Genomic DNA, 16412 nt, shown 5'->3' on the forward strand with positions numbered 1-16412 from the left:
AATATGTGGTCTTTCGTGTCTGGCTTCTTTTACTTGGCATCGTGTGACCAGGGTTTGTCCACCCTGTGGCATGGATCAGTGCTTCAAACCTTTCTATGGCCAACAAACCCCGTGATACAAATATCGCACATTCTGTTTCGTGGGTCATCAGTGGCTGGATGGCTACGTTTCCTTCCGCCTGTCTTGCCTCCGTGTCCTCCTCCTTCCCTCTTCTCTTTCTTCTTGCCTCTCTTCTCCATTCCTCCTTCCTTCCCTTATTCCTGCTCTTCTCTCTCAGACGCCTGTGACTCCACACTTATTGTGTGACAGGCATCGTTATTAAGCACCTGATAAAGCCTCCAGCCTGATGTAAATTGAAAGGCACCATGTACCATTTTTTTTAAATGAATGCTTCACTTTAAAACAGGTTTAGATTTGCTGATAAGTTGTGGAGATAGTACAGAATTCCTGTCTACCTGTCACCCGGTCTCCCCTACAGTGATTGTCTTACACACGAGGGTGCATTCGTTCCAACGAAGGAGCCAGGATCGTTACAGAACTGTCAACTAAACTCTACGCTTAATTCAGATTTCACTGGTTTTCCCCCTAATGGCCTTTTCCTGCTCCAGGATCCCACAGTGCCTTTAACCGCCCCGTCTCCTGAGGCGACTCTGGGCTGTGAGGCTCTCTCAGGCTTCTCTTGTTTTGGATGACCTTGACAGTTTTGAGGAATACTGGTCAGGTTCTTTGTAGAATGTCCCTCAGTTGGGTTTTGTCTGTTTTTGTTTCTCGTGGTTCGACTGGGGTTATGGGTTACAGGGGGGATGGCCACGGAGGTGAATAAAGGCATCATTTTTAAACTGCTGTGAGAAGCCTTACAACTAAGAAGTGAGACCAAGTCTGCCGGGATTACTCAGAAAAAGAGAGAGAGAAAGAGGGAGGGAGAGAGAGAGAAGCTTTACTGTTGCGACCCTCAAATGATAAGGGTATGGAAGGACCCCCTGGCCTTTTTCCAAAGAGAGTTGTATGTCCCCTGTCTCTACAGTGGTGAAGAAGAAAGCCTTTATCGGGCACATATACACAACTGGACATTTGTTCTTTCTCTCCCTTTGGCTCTTTGGTGTGACCTTGGGTGAATCGAGCCCTCTTTCTTGGTGTCCACAGAATCCAGCAGTTGTAACCACTGACCTCCAAGGCTTCTTCCTGTTACAACAATGTATGCTCTAAGACATGATCCCTAGTCTCCTCAACACCCAGCACATGCACGGTGTGGTCCCCTCTTCTTCCATGTCAGTCTCAGGTGGTCGGAGTCACATGACATACGCCCCCAGAGAACAGGCCCGCCCAACCCCGTTTTTAAAGCCTCCTTTGCAGACAAACACATGGAGAAAACAGAACCTAGAAGCTTTGATGAGGATCTCCACTCTGAGGAATGTGGTGAGCGCTCTGGAGCGGCGGTGCCCCGAGCAGCACCCCTGTCCCTGGCTGTCCCTGCTCCCCTGCTGACACAGCACGAGGGCCAGAGGGGTGATGGGGGTCACAGGCAGCTCCACACGCTGCACGATGTTGGAGACTCACCCCAAGGGGCTGTTTTGGTTCAGCAGCTCCTGTGGCTGGAACAAGTTAATCACTGATGACAGGAGATTAATTTATAACCGGACAGCAGACAAGATAGTTCAGGCTTGGGTGGAGTGGCACTGAGCTGGGGCACGGGGCGTTGGCAGAGGACGCCTGGTCTGCAGCTTGGCGCGGAGGCTGAGAGCTTCAGAGCCGCACCGCTTCCTAGAGACCAGCTGGACAGAAAAGAGAGGGAAACTGTGCCAGGGACCCTCCTCTCTCTAGCAGATTCGCTGATCTTAGAAGACCTTTCCAGACGACGGCTGAGCTTATTGGAAACGTCCAGTGTGAAAAGTGCAGTTAGGTGGGATATCAGCCTGCCAAGGCAGCCCAGGCCCACTGGCTGAGCTGTATGGGAGGGGACAAAAAGGAGACAGAAGGTGATGGAAAGATGCGCAAGGCTAGCTGGGTGTCCGGAGTGGGGTGTGGGGTGAGAGGTGGTCCCTGCAGCCTGCAGCACCTCGCTCGTGGACTGCTCCCACTCCAGCGAAGGCAGTTCTTTGAGGATCTACCCTCCCACCCCACCTGCACCCCTTTGGTCATTCCCAACGTGACTACCCCCTTCTGGGCCCAAAAAAGATAGAAATGAATCGTGATGTGCAGACCCCTCTGGGGCCTGAACTTCACACTCCAGACATTGCTTTTGCATCAAGTACAAAGACCCTTTCCTGCCACATGGGACACGCATGATGTCTGTGGGCTGCCATTCTGCCAGCGGCAGCAAGCTCGTGTTTCTAGGCAGGACAGTTTGGAATTCTGAAGTCAAGCCCATTTATCAAGGAAGCCCCTGGCAAGACGGCCCTGATGGCACAGGGTTCAGGGGTCTATTCCACGAGGCCGCGGTCTCACTAGAGAAAGAAGATAAGAAAATGCGAGAAGGCAAATGGAACCAAAAATAGGAAGGAAGCCAGATTAAAAATGGGGGTCACTGAAATGCGGGCTTCCCACCCACAAGCGTTCTGGGAGCCCGGCTGAAACATGGATGACTTATGCTTGATCGCCTACCAGGAGCCCAGTCCTTGTCATTTTGATTCAATCTCCTTGTCCTCCCCCCAGAGGCACACCCCCTGCAGTATCCTGTTTCTGTTTTAGTTCATGTGGTTCCTTCCACCCAGAATGCCATTCCCTCCTTTCTTCACCTTGCTCATATTTGCCAAGACCCGGCTGACGCATCATTTCCGCCGGAAAGCCTACCATGAACCTTCAGGTTGGACCTCGCGCTCCTTCTCTTTGGTATCTAAGGTTCCTGATATCTATTGCAACAATATTCGTGGGTTCCCAACCCTGAGAGGCAATTTAGCAATACCGGGAGGACCTTGTTAAAAATACAAATCCTTGATGCCTGAATCTCTTGGGGTGAGGCTTGGGAAGCTGTGTTTTTAAGTCTTCACATGTGTTTTGGATGCCAGGCCAGGGCTGGGTATCTCTTGTCTAGTCTGTGTCCCCTGGGCCTGGGCTCAGGGCTTAGGTCATGGAGAGCACACGCCACTGTGCCCAGACAGCCCCTAGGCCTGGCAGAAAGGGATACAGAAGGGCAAGACCCATGGCCTTTGGTTCAGATTGTTTCCATCCATTCATAGCTCCTGCCTCATGCCCCAGATGCTGTCCTAGGGATAGAAGAGCAAAACCCAACACAGCTGCCCTCACACAGCTTACAGGCTACTCGGGAGACAGAGGCCAATCACATCACCTACACACGTTATGGCAAAGTGCAACGTGAGCGTTATAAAGGAAAAGCAAAGCTGCTCAGAAACGCTGTGACAGGAACGCTGGCGGAGGCTGGGAGGCCTGGGAAGGCCGGGCAGAGCCCTAAGTGAGGAATCGTGGAGGACAGAGAGGAGCATCGAGCAGTTTCTTACTGGGTTATTCTTAGAACCATGCTCTTTTGGAAGCCAGCTGAGAGGCACTGGGGTATAAGCCCCTCCAGACACCAACACGGTCTCCAAGAGGAGCTTCTCCTCACACCTGCCCCACCACCTGGCCTTCACTTCTGCTTTTCTGCTCTCTGCTCTTGCCATGAGCCTTTGGGAGAGGATGTATTTGTAAGCAGAGGAACGACCTGTTTCTCCCCACTGGGGGCTGCCTGCTAGTATATACAGTGCCTCTCCTGGATGAAAAGATACACGTACCTCCCTCTGAACTGCCATAATCTCACACTGGTCATCAGGCTTGACTAGTGAAGTACAGGCTGGATTTAAGCTACCCTCCCCCCTCCGCCTCCCTCCCCCCCACATCAGAGGAGCACTCTTGCACAGTGAACAGCTTAGACAACCTTGTGTGGTGGCCCTGCTGCCGTCTCGAGCAGGACGTTCTGGCTTCTTGGCTCTCCCTTATAGCTGGAAGATTCCTTTATCCTAGAAGGAGATAATTACATCTTCTATGGGCATAAATCTGTTTGGACATTTAGAGAGGAATTTATATGTATTTTCTGGAGGACTGGGTGTTTTTCTTATCTAAATTGAAAAGAGGATTCTTTTAAATATGATCCAAGAGAGTTCTTTCATATGGTAATCACACATACTCCGGCTGATAAGCCCTAGACTTGGCATAAGGTTCAAAGCAGAAGTTGTGTTCAGATGAGGCACAGGGATGTTTTTTGATCTGATTTGCTTTTAGCTGCTGACATTGGGATAATTTTGGCTTCTGAGTGGCAGGGAGCCTCAGAAACCTGGGAAAATGAGATCTTTTTAAAGAAAGTCCGAGCTACCTAGAATGGGTGGAAGGGTCCTTGTTACCTTTGGGAGCTCGGAAAAAGCAGCATTCTCTGGTGGAAGAAAACTCTTGTCACACGCTAGCCACAGAGGATTTGAGCTGGAGTAGCCTTTGAGAGGCACCTGATCCAGATCCTTCTTTCTGCCAGTGGGGAAACTGAGGCTCAGAGAGAGAAAGTGGATTGGCAGTGGGCGGAGCCAGTTGACACCTGACAGGTACTTTCTTCTGTCCCCAAACCTTGCTGATGGCCCGCAGTGTCCAGTATGAGGATGGTGTGAGCTAACTGGGTGGCTGTGTGTATGGAGAAGGCGAGAAGGGGGCATATAGGGCTAAAGACATGGAATCTTGCCATGGCCAGCATGGCCCCTCCTCTTTCAGATACAGAATGCTGCTCTTCCTACTTAGGAGGGTTAGGGATAAGCGTCATCGACAGGAGAGGACGCTGGGAAGGGAAGACGGAAGTCATCTGACGGACTCCAGAGAATGCACAGCAAGCCACAGGCCTCGTGGCTGTTTCACTACCACCACGAGTGATGGTAGTAATCAGTTTGGGGGAGGGAGTTGGGTGTCAAAGTGGCATCCTACCTTGGACACTGTGTCTTTCAATGCTTTCAGTTGTGAGGATAAGATGGGCTAAGGGGTGCTCAGCAAATGGTGGCATCTCTCAATAGAGAGCCCGCTAAGGAGAGGGGTGGAGGCAGGGAACTCAGCAATGCTTTCAGGAGGTGTGATTCTCCCCATCTCACAGATGAGGAAACAGGAAACGTTTCCTGCCCGGAGTCATACGGCTTGATAGCAGTGAAGCCGGGCTCTTCCGGTGGTGTGCGGTATCCTCCGAGCCAGGCTGGCGTCTCTCAGGCTCAGCATAATTCCTGCCCGCTCCAGCTGACAGCACCTTTCCTTGCCTCCAGGCCCTGCCTTCCCTCCCCAGAGGACAGGCAGCAGACATGATCCCCAAATTCAAGTGCGTTTGAGCAGCGGTGTGGCGTTGTGCACGAGCCCTGACTTTGCCAGATGCATGTGTGGGCAGCTCAGGCATTTGAGAAGGCTGGAAATGGGAGTCCCCTTCCCAAAGATGAAAGATCAGGGGATGCTGTGGGACATACCCAGGTTTGGTTTTACTCCTACTTGTTTTCCAAAGGCCTAAGCTCCACCAGCACTCCAGGGCCCTGTTCTGAATGAAGCTTAGGACGTCCACACAGACATCTCCAACCGAGGCTGCTCCTGCTTGGCTCCTGAGGGGTCCAGGACGCCTTTCCTTCTCTTGTCTCCTAGTTACTGTGCTTCTGGGGACAAGGAAGGGACAGCTTTGAACAAAGGCTTTCATCATTTCTTTTGTAAAACTCTCCTACAGATTAGGCAACCGGGAGTTTTTCATCAATATCTACTTCTCTAGTGAATTTCAACAAGCTCGAACTCAAAAAAACAAAATTCAACATTTCCATGCCCTGTGGAAGGTGTAGGTAAATGTGGAAAGATGAATTCAAAAGGTGAGCATTTCTAACTCCTGAGGGCACGTGCAGGAATCCCAACCAGGCTGGGAGTGAGGAGACTTCATTTTCAGTCCTTATTCCCTCCTGCTGCCTGTGTGACCCTGGGCAAGTTGATTAACCTCTCTGGGCCTCCATGCTTGCTGAAGCCTCTTTCAGGGCACACGTTTCATCGTTATAAACATGGAAAGAAACCTCTCAGAAATGCAGTTCCTTTGTAGTGCTGAATTTTGCACATTCATCATGGCCAATGATACTTGGGGAGTTTAGAATTTTCTCTTGGTGGGGACAGGGACAGGTGTTTAAAACAAAAAGTTGAGTTCTTTCCAACTGTGGCCTTAAGTCTGGGGGTTTAGGAGGCCAATCAGGCTGTAGAATCATACATTTTACATTGTAGAAATATATCCAATTTGCTTAGAATAAAATCCTGGAGGTAAAGTGTTGTCTCCAAACTCCATTGAGTTGAAGCCTCAGGACTAAGAGCCAGACCGTGTGGTCCAAACTCCTCAGTTGACAGGCGTGGAGGCCCAGAGTCCACGAAGGAAGCACCCCAGGACTCCTGGAGAATTTGAGACGGAACTGGAGTCAGAACCTAGTGCCACTACGTCCAGTCTAACGCTTGCGTCCTCTCTGTGTGAATAAAAGCCGATTTGAAGAGTAAGGGATTATAAAAATCATCCTGTTATCTTAAGAACAGCTTTAATATATGTAAATACAGGCCCAGAGATTTTTTTGATAGCTGCAGTTTAACACGCATAAAACCCTGCCCGTCTTCAGACACCACTATGGACGTTCGATTTGCATTTCCTGAAGCCACCCTGGGAGCAGCTCTGAAATAAATTAAAAAGAACGGTCAAGCCTGAATGCACACTGAGGTTTCCATGTGCTCAACTCAGCAGATTCAGGTATGACCCCTACAGAGCTTGGACTCTGAACGGGCACTAGCATTCTCTACGCTCAATGACCATTTCACACAATGAATTCATCTGTGTAATTGTGCTTAGCTGTCCCAAGATTAACTCCATGTTTGCATGAAGATCAAAATGCTTACTTTAAAAAGTTGGGTTTTCTTCCATTTCTGTCTTATCTCGGGAGGTAGTCATGCTTGGAATTTCCTAGGCTTTTCTTTTTTAAATCTCTAGGAGGGACTAAGAATGTGAGCGCAAGTGGTAGGGGGTGGGGTGCCTCACGGACCTTTTATTGTCTTTTTTTTTTTTTGAAACAACAGTTGGCTCCCGTTCTTCCCTGTGTTGACGTCCTCTTGTCCAGTGCAACCCGGAAAATCAGGATCGTAGGGTGGGTAACGGCACCCTTGCTTGCCTCCACCCCTAAATCCTACATTAGTTAGAACGTGATCTAGAATTGTGCTTTTTCCAGAAGTTTTCTGTTGGGTTAGAGTTTACGTGCGGTAAGGAGCACACATCGAAGTGTACATCCTGATGGGCTTTCATAAATGCATACACTTCTGCATTCGTCGGACTTGGTAGTGAATACCTGCTCTGGGCTCTTCCAAGGCCCACCGCTTCCGAGCGGGGCAGAGGCCGGCATCTGGGGCGCTGAGAGGGTGGTGGTGTGACCCGAGTCAGAGGCCTCATTTTCTCCAGGTTCACCTCACTTGCACTCTCGCTGAAGCTCTGGGAGAAACGCTGGCCAGCACACTGCACTTTCGCTCACAATGGGGATCGGCCGGGAAAGGGAGACGTTTGAATGGGGTGGGGTGTTTCCACTTAATCATTACCACTGCTGACATCAATGAAAACCTGCATGGGCACCCACAATGAGTGGAACGGAGGCCAGACTCTCGGTAAGTATTGTGATGAGGTAGGGGACACACACAACACAAAACCGAGCGTGGCTTGGATTGCAGCTTCGGTGCACGGTTGGTTTTTTTTGGTGCTTGAAGGGTGCGAACCGCCTTGGCTATTTCAAAACAATGTCAGGAGAGGTACGGTTGTGTTTTCCGGGACCTCAGTGGGTGCCCAGGGCACAGGCAGCCTTGAGAACAAATATGTCCTTTCCAGAAATAGGAAGTCCACTATTTACTTAGGCAAGCAATGCTATAAAAGGGCTTTATAAGTTGAGTTGCAGCTCCTGAGCTTTGGACTGACCCCTGGATTCGTCTCAAAAGGCTCCTTCCGGAGGAAGGAAGGTCCTGAAGCTCTCGGGTCGGGTCGAGCACTGGCTCAAACGACTGAAGACAAGCAGAACCTCCCCCATCCGACAAGCTGACGAGCCCGGGGCAAAACACCCTCGAGACAGCTTCAGAACAAAGATGACAATATCACCATTTCAACCTGAATCGGCATCGCAGCCTGGCTTCAAAATTCATTTTGTGAAGTTAAAAAAAAAAAAGTTTCTAAACTAAAATTCACTCTTAAATCCTATGATTATTGCCTTAAGCCCTTCCTCGTGTACCCCCAACTCTCTCTCTGAGCCCTTCGCCTCATCACACTCCTCTGGCAAAGCCACAGCCTTGCTTAGATCTGACTCCGCTCACCTCATGCCTGACCCCGTGTAGCCGAACCAGGTTCCAGAAAAACACGCAATCATGCTGCTGGCTCACACTTTAAATTCACAACCTCAGACTTCAAGAGGCTCCTTCGTGCTGCCAGGGGGTAATGCTATGTATCCCTGGTCAATATATATTGGGATATCCCATTCAATCAGTATTTGTCGAATGAATGGATTGAATAAATGAATTTTATTTAGGGTCCTATCGGCACTAAAGTTCTGCTTGCCCAAGTTTACAAGTCAATTTTATTTTTAAAACTTTTTTTTTTTTTTTTTTTTTAAATGAGCACTGGCCTTGGACCCAGAAGACTCAGATCCCAGTCTTAGCACTGCTGCTTACTAGCGGGATGATCTCAAGTGAGTTATGTTTCCTCCCTGGAACTCAGCCTTTTCTATAAAACGAGGTGGTTGGACCAGGAACACTGGCAGATGGAGAGTCTCTTTAGATGTAAGTCACATGAGTGATCTAAGGTCCCTACCTTCTCCTGAAGCTCACGGGTCCATGATTCTCCCTTGAGCCAAGCAAGGCCACAGCTGGGTGTCAGTCAGGAGAGACGTGGGGTCGCTGGCATTTCAGGGACCCGAAGAGAAACACTTGCAGGAAGACCTCTTCTCTCCTTTATTGGTCTCCGATCCTGCAGCTAGAAAGAGATTCCAGAGTCGGCAAACCTCTCCTGGTTTGAGCAACCTTACGGTGGAATATAGCGGAAAGGTGACATTGGACTGAGATTCGGGTGCCTGGATGCTATCCCAATCCTCATCAGTCCCTTCCTCCTGTCGGGCCTCTGTTTCCTGGTCTGTATAATGAGTGAATTTAAGTTCACTACGCTTTTTTTTTGTCCTCCACCACTTTCCAGCACCTGCGGTGTCTTTTTGCCCTTTTTGACTTGCCTGGCCTGTTGCAGATCGGAACCAGCTCAGCTTCAGCAAGTTTAGCATGGAAACACCAAGGTCTCGAACAAGAGCAGGACTTTGGAATGGTAGGAGGAAAGGAAAGGCATTGATGGTAGAAACACCTACCCTTGAGTCAAAAACCAGCTGGGTGAGCGACCACAGACACAAGAGACCCCCCAATTCTAGAATACTGTACAGCCTGTGCCCCCAGTGTGGGGTAGAATAGGAAATTGGAGTACTACATGGGCAAATCATTAAACATGAACCAAAACTTCTTCTTTTTCTTTAAATATTTATTTATTTACTTGAGGGGGGGGGGAGAGGGAGAGAAAGAGAGAGACTGCACAGAGGGAGAGGGAGAAGCAGACTCCCGACTGAGCAGGGAGCCCAATGCAGGACCCAATCCCAGGACCCTGAGATCATGACCTGAGCCGAAGGCAGCCGCTTAACCGACTGAGCCACCCAGGTGCCCGAGTCAAAACTTCTAGTGTGAAAATCATGTTTAATTATCTTTCGATCTTTCTGATTCCTTTAAGGGGTCTGCTGTTGGGCTAGGACATTTTAATAACATTCAAACCTTTGCTAATCTGTCCCTTCCTCCCTGGCAACATTCTCTCCTGGCCCCCGCTTTTTATTAAACGCAGGAGAAACAGGGCTGGCTCAGAAAGCTTTGCCAGTCTAGAATTTGGTAATGTTGTTTTGCTATATTGCATTTATTTTTGTGGGTAGTTAATGGAAAGGGATACTATGTTCCCATGTAGAGTCATGAAAAATTTATCTTAAAATACATGCATTTAAGTTAAAAAACGGAGTTGACTTCTATAAAAATATTAAGTAATAATGTATAAGGTAATGCTCTTTATGACAACATAGAGCGGATGCTTCCTGGGGTTTGAGAAATACTGGTGGGTGGCATTCCCCAACATAAGATTGGGGGGGGGGTTCTCTGGACATTACAATAGTGCTTCATTTAGATCTAGTAGGTAACCCAGCTTCATGTCTCTCTCTCTCTCTCTCTCTTTATAAGTAGACTCCACGCCCAGCATGGAGCCCAATGTGAGGCCCGAACTCATGACCCTGAGATCAACACCTGAGCTGAGAACAAGTGTCAGATGCTTAACCGGCTGAGCCACCCGGGTGCCCCTCTTTTTTTCTTTTTAAATAAATGTTTACCTTTTCCTGATTCACTACTATCTGAAACTTGGAAATACAGAAAAACATATAGAACAAAAGGAGAAAATATAGAAAAAAGTATAGACTAGAATGAAAATTCGTTCATTCATTCATTCATTCATTCTCTGCTCAGAAATAACTACCCCTAACATACTGGTTAACTTTTTCTTCCCCGGTGCAACAACACAGCTGTTATTAACATGTATGTGTTTTATTTCTGTAGCCAATTTTATTTCCCTAATGTTATAGTATAAGCGTATCCCAGTACCACTCAGAACTCTTTGTACACATTACTTTAAACGGCTGTCAGCTATTAAACATAGAAAGCCCTGCAGTGGATTTAACCATTCCCCAAACGTTGGGCACTTGGGTTGTTTCCAGTTTGGGCCATGAAAACGTTGTGATGAGTATCTTTATGCGTATCAGTTGTCTGCATTTTGGGTGGTTTCCTTTTAGTAATTCCGCAAGTGGCATTCCTAGGTGGGAAGATTGTTAAGGCTTTTGGGATAGATATTGCCAGACTTTTTATGGGGCCTGAAGGTACTTAGATCTGAACCCACGTTCAGTGAGACGCACTCTGGTTTGCGTGTGCAAGGTGGGGTTGTTCCTGGAAAGAGCTCAGCATCTGCCACTTTGGGCAACTTACCCAACTTGGCCACCTCCTGCTGGTACAGGTATGACCAGTCACTCCCCAGGAATCCAGGAGCAAGTGTTCTTCATATCTAGGCTTGTGAGTGCCCGTATTTCAGCTTCAAAAGTACACACGTCATTACCTGATGTGATTCTCCCTTTGTGTAAAGGGATCAACAACAGTTTTCTGGAAAATGACTTGTCGCAACAGCCTAAAATGCTCTTTTGCAGCTGAGCTGGGCAAGGTTTGAATACACATTGCTGACTTTCGGCGGAAGAGTGTCGATGGCGCTCATACTCGCTCGGCGTTCTCTGCACGTGTGCCGCAGCTGTGCTGGGGGCCATGTGCTTAGCATCTCACCGAATCCTCCAAAACAGCTCTCCCCAAAGTGTGTTACAGAGAACGCTGGCTCCGCAGGGGGCTGGTGCGTGTGCCTTGCAAAAAGGATTCTGTCGCTTGGAAAAGCCTGTGTTGATCAGAGTTCAACGGATTCTTTCACAGCTTTCTCAGAGCTTGCTTGATCTAATGTTACTCACGAATCCCCCGGATGGGGACGTGATAGTCAGCATTTGCCAGACTCACCCGACAGTGAAACCCTTTCTCACACATCTCATCTGATGGATGTTCCAAAGCACACGCTTTGAGAGTCACTGCCGACAACAACCGTGCAAGAGAATGTTCGTCCTTGTGATGTACAGATGAGAAAACTGAGGCTCAGATGAGTTGATCAGGGTGGCCCCGCTACTGATCCCTAGACTCAGGATTTGAAGCCAAGGCCACCTGACCTTAAGCCCATGTTCTGTTCCACTGTCCCCTGCGAGGCAGGGGATAGGGATCAGGGTGCAGGGTGCCTCTTCGCTAAGCATTGGGTGCATGAAACTAGAGGGTGAACATGAAATCAAGCTCGGAGCTTGGGAAGAGGATCCCATGCTGCGTGCATTGGTCATGGAACCTGAGTCGATGGAAAGTGATGCAGTCTTAGGAAACCAAGGAAGTGGGAAACCCAGAAAGCTGAGATCAGGCAGTAGAAGACAGATGGGATGAATTCTGGGGGCCCTGCTATTAACACTTCATGGATCGCTTTCTTATGGACTCAGCTGGTTTACGAGAGTGGAGGATTCTCTTCTTGTGCCCAGTGTAAGGTGGAGAGCAAGAAAGGAGCATTATTCTGTTGTGTTGTGTTGTGTTGTGTTGTGGAATAGCAGCAGCTCTTGGCTGTGTTAATTGCTCCATGCCTCCCACGACAGGCTTTTCCCCTGGATTCCTGTCTGTCCCAGGGCCTCTGCTCAGACTGTTTCCTGCTGGGGCTCTGCTCTCCAGCAGCTGCGGGCCTACTACGTGTGCGTTTCACTGGCTTCAGAGGTGTGGAAGAGATGAAACCTGGTAACACAATAGCATAGTAGCCAGAGCGCTTCCATTCAACGCATTCAACAAAAATTCACACGCCTGCATTGTTCTAGGCTTTCGGCATGTTATTAGGAAACCATGCAGACACAAACCCCCTACCTGGAGGCATAGCTGTTCTAGTGGGGGAGGGAGACAATAAACCAGGTAAGAAAAATGTTAGAAAGTGATCAGCAATCAGGAAGAAAAGGGGACACAAGCAAGGTGGGGATGGAACAGTGGGGGCTCACATTTTGGTTAGGGATGGCCAGGGAGGCCTTACTGAGAAGAGGCTTTTGACCCCTACACAACCCTTTGAGCAGGGAAGGGATCCCACATGTGTTTGCCTCTAGTAGATGCCAGGCATCGCACATTTATATATGCCATGTGTATTTTTTCTTTTCAATGTACAGATGAGTAAAGTGAGGCTCAGAGAAGCCAAGTAATTTTTCCTAGGTCACACAGCCAGTATATGGAAGAACCCCCAGTACACTGGGAAGCCCATGCTTTCTCTGCAAACCCACACTTTCTTCCTGAAAGGGTTAGCCAGGCCAGGCACCACTGACTCACTTCATAGGGAAGAAAAGAGATGCCCAGAGAGTCCTAGGTAGGGGTCAGGGATGCCGCTAAACATTTCACATGCAGAGAATAGTCCCCGTAACAAGGAATGATCCTGCCCCAACCGTCGAAAGCGTCGAGGCTGAGAAACCAGAAGTAGAGGGAGTCTTATACAAGGTAGGTAGGCTCATGGCAGTGCTCTGCTCACGACCCCCCCAAGGCTGCCATCTTCCTCAGAGCGGGCCCCACGTCCTCAGTGGGTGGGGAAGGACAGGGCCCTCCTGCTTCTGTTCCTGCTCTCTGTTCCACCTCCTGTTTCTCGGAAACTTGCCCTTACTTTCCATAAAATGTCACCTTTGCAGGGAGGCTTCCCCTCCACCTCATCTAAATCTGTGCCCTGGCCCAGCGTTCTCCATCCTCCTCCCGTGTTATAGGCGTCCCCACCTCACCGACGGCCTGACACGCTGTTAGTTACTGTGTTCTCTTCTCTGCCTCTGGGGTAAGATCCGCAGGAAGGGCATATTTGTTTTGTTTACTGTTGTACTCCGCTGCCTGGTGCTCAAAACACATTTGCTGAATGAGTGAGTACACCCACATCATACCGTCCCCGACTTGCTCCTCTCCCTGTGCCTGCGACCTGATTCAGGAGGCCACCATCTCGTCGGGAAACCGAGGATCGCGCCTGAGCCTTCCCCTCCTCCCTCTGATAGCTTTGTTGAGGTAAAATCCGCACACCATACAATTCATCCACTCGAGGGGTGCAGTTCAGTAGCTTTTCCAATCAGGTGGGTATCCATCACGTGACCACCATCAATTTTAGAACGTTCTCCTTACCTCTCCCCCCAAAACCCCACAGCCCTTAGCCATCAGCTCCTAGTCTCCCCTGCACGCCAGCCCTAGGCAGCCAATAATCTACTTCCTGTCCAATACACGTGCCTATTCCGGACGTGTCCTATAAATGGAATCAGACAATATGTGGTCTTTTGTGATTTTTTTCAATTAGCATAATGTTTTCAAGGTTCCTGCATGTTGTGGTAGGTATTAGTACCCCATTTTTCTTTTTACTGAACAACACTCCACTGAGTGAATTTCATCTTATTTATCCATTCATCAGCCGACGGACATTTGGATCAAGTTTTAGTGTGAATGTATGTTTTCATTTCTCTTGGGTATAGACCTAAGTTGCTGGGACATACGGTAAGTCAATGTTCAACCTTTTGAAGAACTGCCAGCCTCTCCCTTTTCTGTGAGAAGCCACACCCAACCAACCACCATGGGCTGTGGTTCTCCCTCTTGTATCTTCAGAAACTACCCGACTGCTTCTCACCTGGACGCCACAGTGCCTCCCACCCGGGATGTCTGTCCAGTGGGTCACCCTCAGCTGTACATCGGACTCACAGGGAGAAGGACTTTCAACATCCCAATGCCCAGGCCACACCCCAGACCCATTACAGCAGCCTCTCTGGGCGGGGGGTGGGCGGGGGAACCCAGGTATCAGCCTCTCTATAGCTCCCAGGTGGTTACAAGCACAGCCAAGTGTGAGCACAGGCACAGCACCTCTGTCTAACGCATGCTTCATGCTGCCACCTTAGTGCAAACCTGACGGTGTCACCCACACTCTTCTTGAAAGCCCCTTATGGCTCCCTGTGGCCCTCGACAAAATCCCAACTCCCCAGGATGCACACAAGTGTGTGTGACCTCCATCTGTCTGCCTCCCTTTCCTGCCTCCTACCCTCCCTGACTCATGGGGCCCCTTGACATAACCCCATGCCTTTGGACACACCAGTCCCTCTCCTCCGGCTGCTCTCTGCTCTCCCTGGGGGGCTGGCTGGGACCCCTCCTCCACACTGACTGTAACATTGTGTTCCTGGCCTGTCCCTGAGCTCCTCCAGCCCACGGCGAGTATGTTATCCATCTCTGTATCCTCAAGCTGCAGCTGCCTGACACATAGTAGGTGGGCTTGTTGGCTGGGTGGAGAAGGGCGATGAGTGAGGGAGAGAATGCCTACTGGTCCCCGGAGGGGCAGGAGCCAGGTAGGCAATCCTATCTGTTGTCTGACCATCGTCTTCTGAGTCCTAGCAATAATCCTGGGGCAGCCAGCGGGCCCTGCCTACCATGCCTCCCTGGACCAGTGAGTGTCACGTGAGTGTCCACGCTGTGACCACGGCCACCCACGTTTCCCCACCTATGCCTAACGTGCTTCATTCCCTAGCTGCGGCCCTGGTACTAGCAGGTGTTGGCAGAGAAGGGGGGACTGAGAGTGACTGTCCTTCTGCAGCTAAAGGCCAAGGGCATAGACATAAATCATATAAATCCACTTTCAAAGGGCCCGAGTGGAGTGGAATGTCCCCCATGGCTTCTTTAGCCATAAGTCTTCGGGCTGGGGAGGGTAACTGTCCTCCTCTTGACGCTATGAAGAGCACGGCCCGTCAACAGTCGGCAGAGCAGGGACTCTAACTGGCCCCCCCGGCTGGGGCCCTGACTGTGAGCCCTCTGCCTGCTGAGCCGTCCTCTCCCTCCCCCTGGCATGGCCTGTGCCATCTTGGGAGGGCCTGCTGCAGGGCTCCCTGCTAGTACTGGAGGCTTCCATGGAGGCTTTGCCCCTAAATAACCAAGCTCCTTCCTGCTGCTCAGCCCTGCTGACGCCACCTCACTTCCTGTGAACAAGAGGAGCACTGTAAAGGGAGTCCAGCTCTGCTGTGTGACTGTGGGTGACTGACTTCCCTCTCAGGGTCTTCGTTTGCCTGGAGGTGAAGAGGTGAGGAGGGTGGACTGGCTGAACCAGAAGGGCTGCTGTCAGCTCTCACGTCACAGCCCACCCTTCCGACAGCAAGGCTGTATGAAGGTCTTTCCATGAGGGCCTGAATTATCAGGAAAATAGCTGGGGAGACCAGAGTCAAACACAGCAAAAAATAACAAGCTGGAAAATCACTCCTCTTTGTATTTTCGTTTCTTCTCTATCTGGCCTCAGGGTAACAACTGTGGAGAGGGACACAGCACTGGACGAAGGAGTCTCCAAGTCTCCAACTGACTTCAGTTCCCCCTCTGCCCCTTACTGGCAGCGTCATTTGAGGCAGGTCATTTTTCCCTCTGTGGGACTCAGTTTGCTCATCTGTGAAATAGGGATAGTTCATACTTGGTTCACACAGGCACTTGCTCTGTGCCTGGCCCAGGGCTTGGTGGGGGAGATAAAAAGGTGGCTAAGACGTGATGCTAATTCTCAAGCTGCTCGCAGTCTGGGAGGAAGACGGCCAAGCAAAAGGGCAATTGCACTACAGTGTGGCGAGTGACAGGGTAAGCATCACAATAAGCACCGTGGCAACAGCTAGCGTTCGTTTATGTCTTGTTAGTGCTCGGCTAGGGGCTTGATCTTCCGATCCCTCCTGTAACAACCGTCAGTGCTGAGCACGGCAAACATCCCATGTCCCTGGTGCTCAGGGAAGGCGGCCCGGAGGAAATGGTGT

At 50.0% G+C, this 16412-nt stretch overlaps 1 protein-coding gene and 1 long non-coding RNA gene across 5 annotated transcripts in view; one reads left to right on the plus strand and one right to left on the minus strand.

The window, feature by feature from the left end:
* The window catches only part of HEATR6 (HEAT repeat containing 6), an 89196-nt gene that overhangs the window by 31991 nt on the left and 40793 nt on the right, over positions 1 to 16412 (minus strand). For all 3 annotated transcript variants that reach the window (XM_087854599.1, XM_087854600.1, XM_045773245.2), the window contains exon 22: positions 8789 to 8950. The gene's annotated coding sequence lies outside the window, so the exon portion shown is untranslated. The remainder of the gene's footprint in view (positions 1 to 8788; positions 8951 to 16412) is intronic.
* On the plus strand, positions 1601 to 11159 carry LOC123777198 (uncharacterized). Of its 2 annotated transcripts, none has more exons than XR_006775595.2 (3): positions 1601 to 6703; positions 7027 to 7602; positions 10234 to 11159. It is a non-coding gene; the product is annotated as an uncharacterized LOC123777198 (long non-coding RNA). The 2 variants fall into 2 exon arrangements; XR_015721346.1 differs by having other exon boundaries at positions 1606 to 6703; positions 7027 to 7094.

Source organism: Ursus americanus, chromosome 23, assembly GCF_024610735.1.
Source record: "Ursus americanus isolate L20-20 chromosome 23, mUrsAme1.1.p, whole genome shotgun sequence".
NCBI classification, from domain to species: domain Eukaryota; kingdom Metazoa; phylum Chordata; class Mammalia; order Carnivora; family Ursidae; genus Ursus; species Ursus americanus.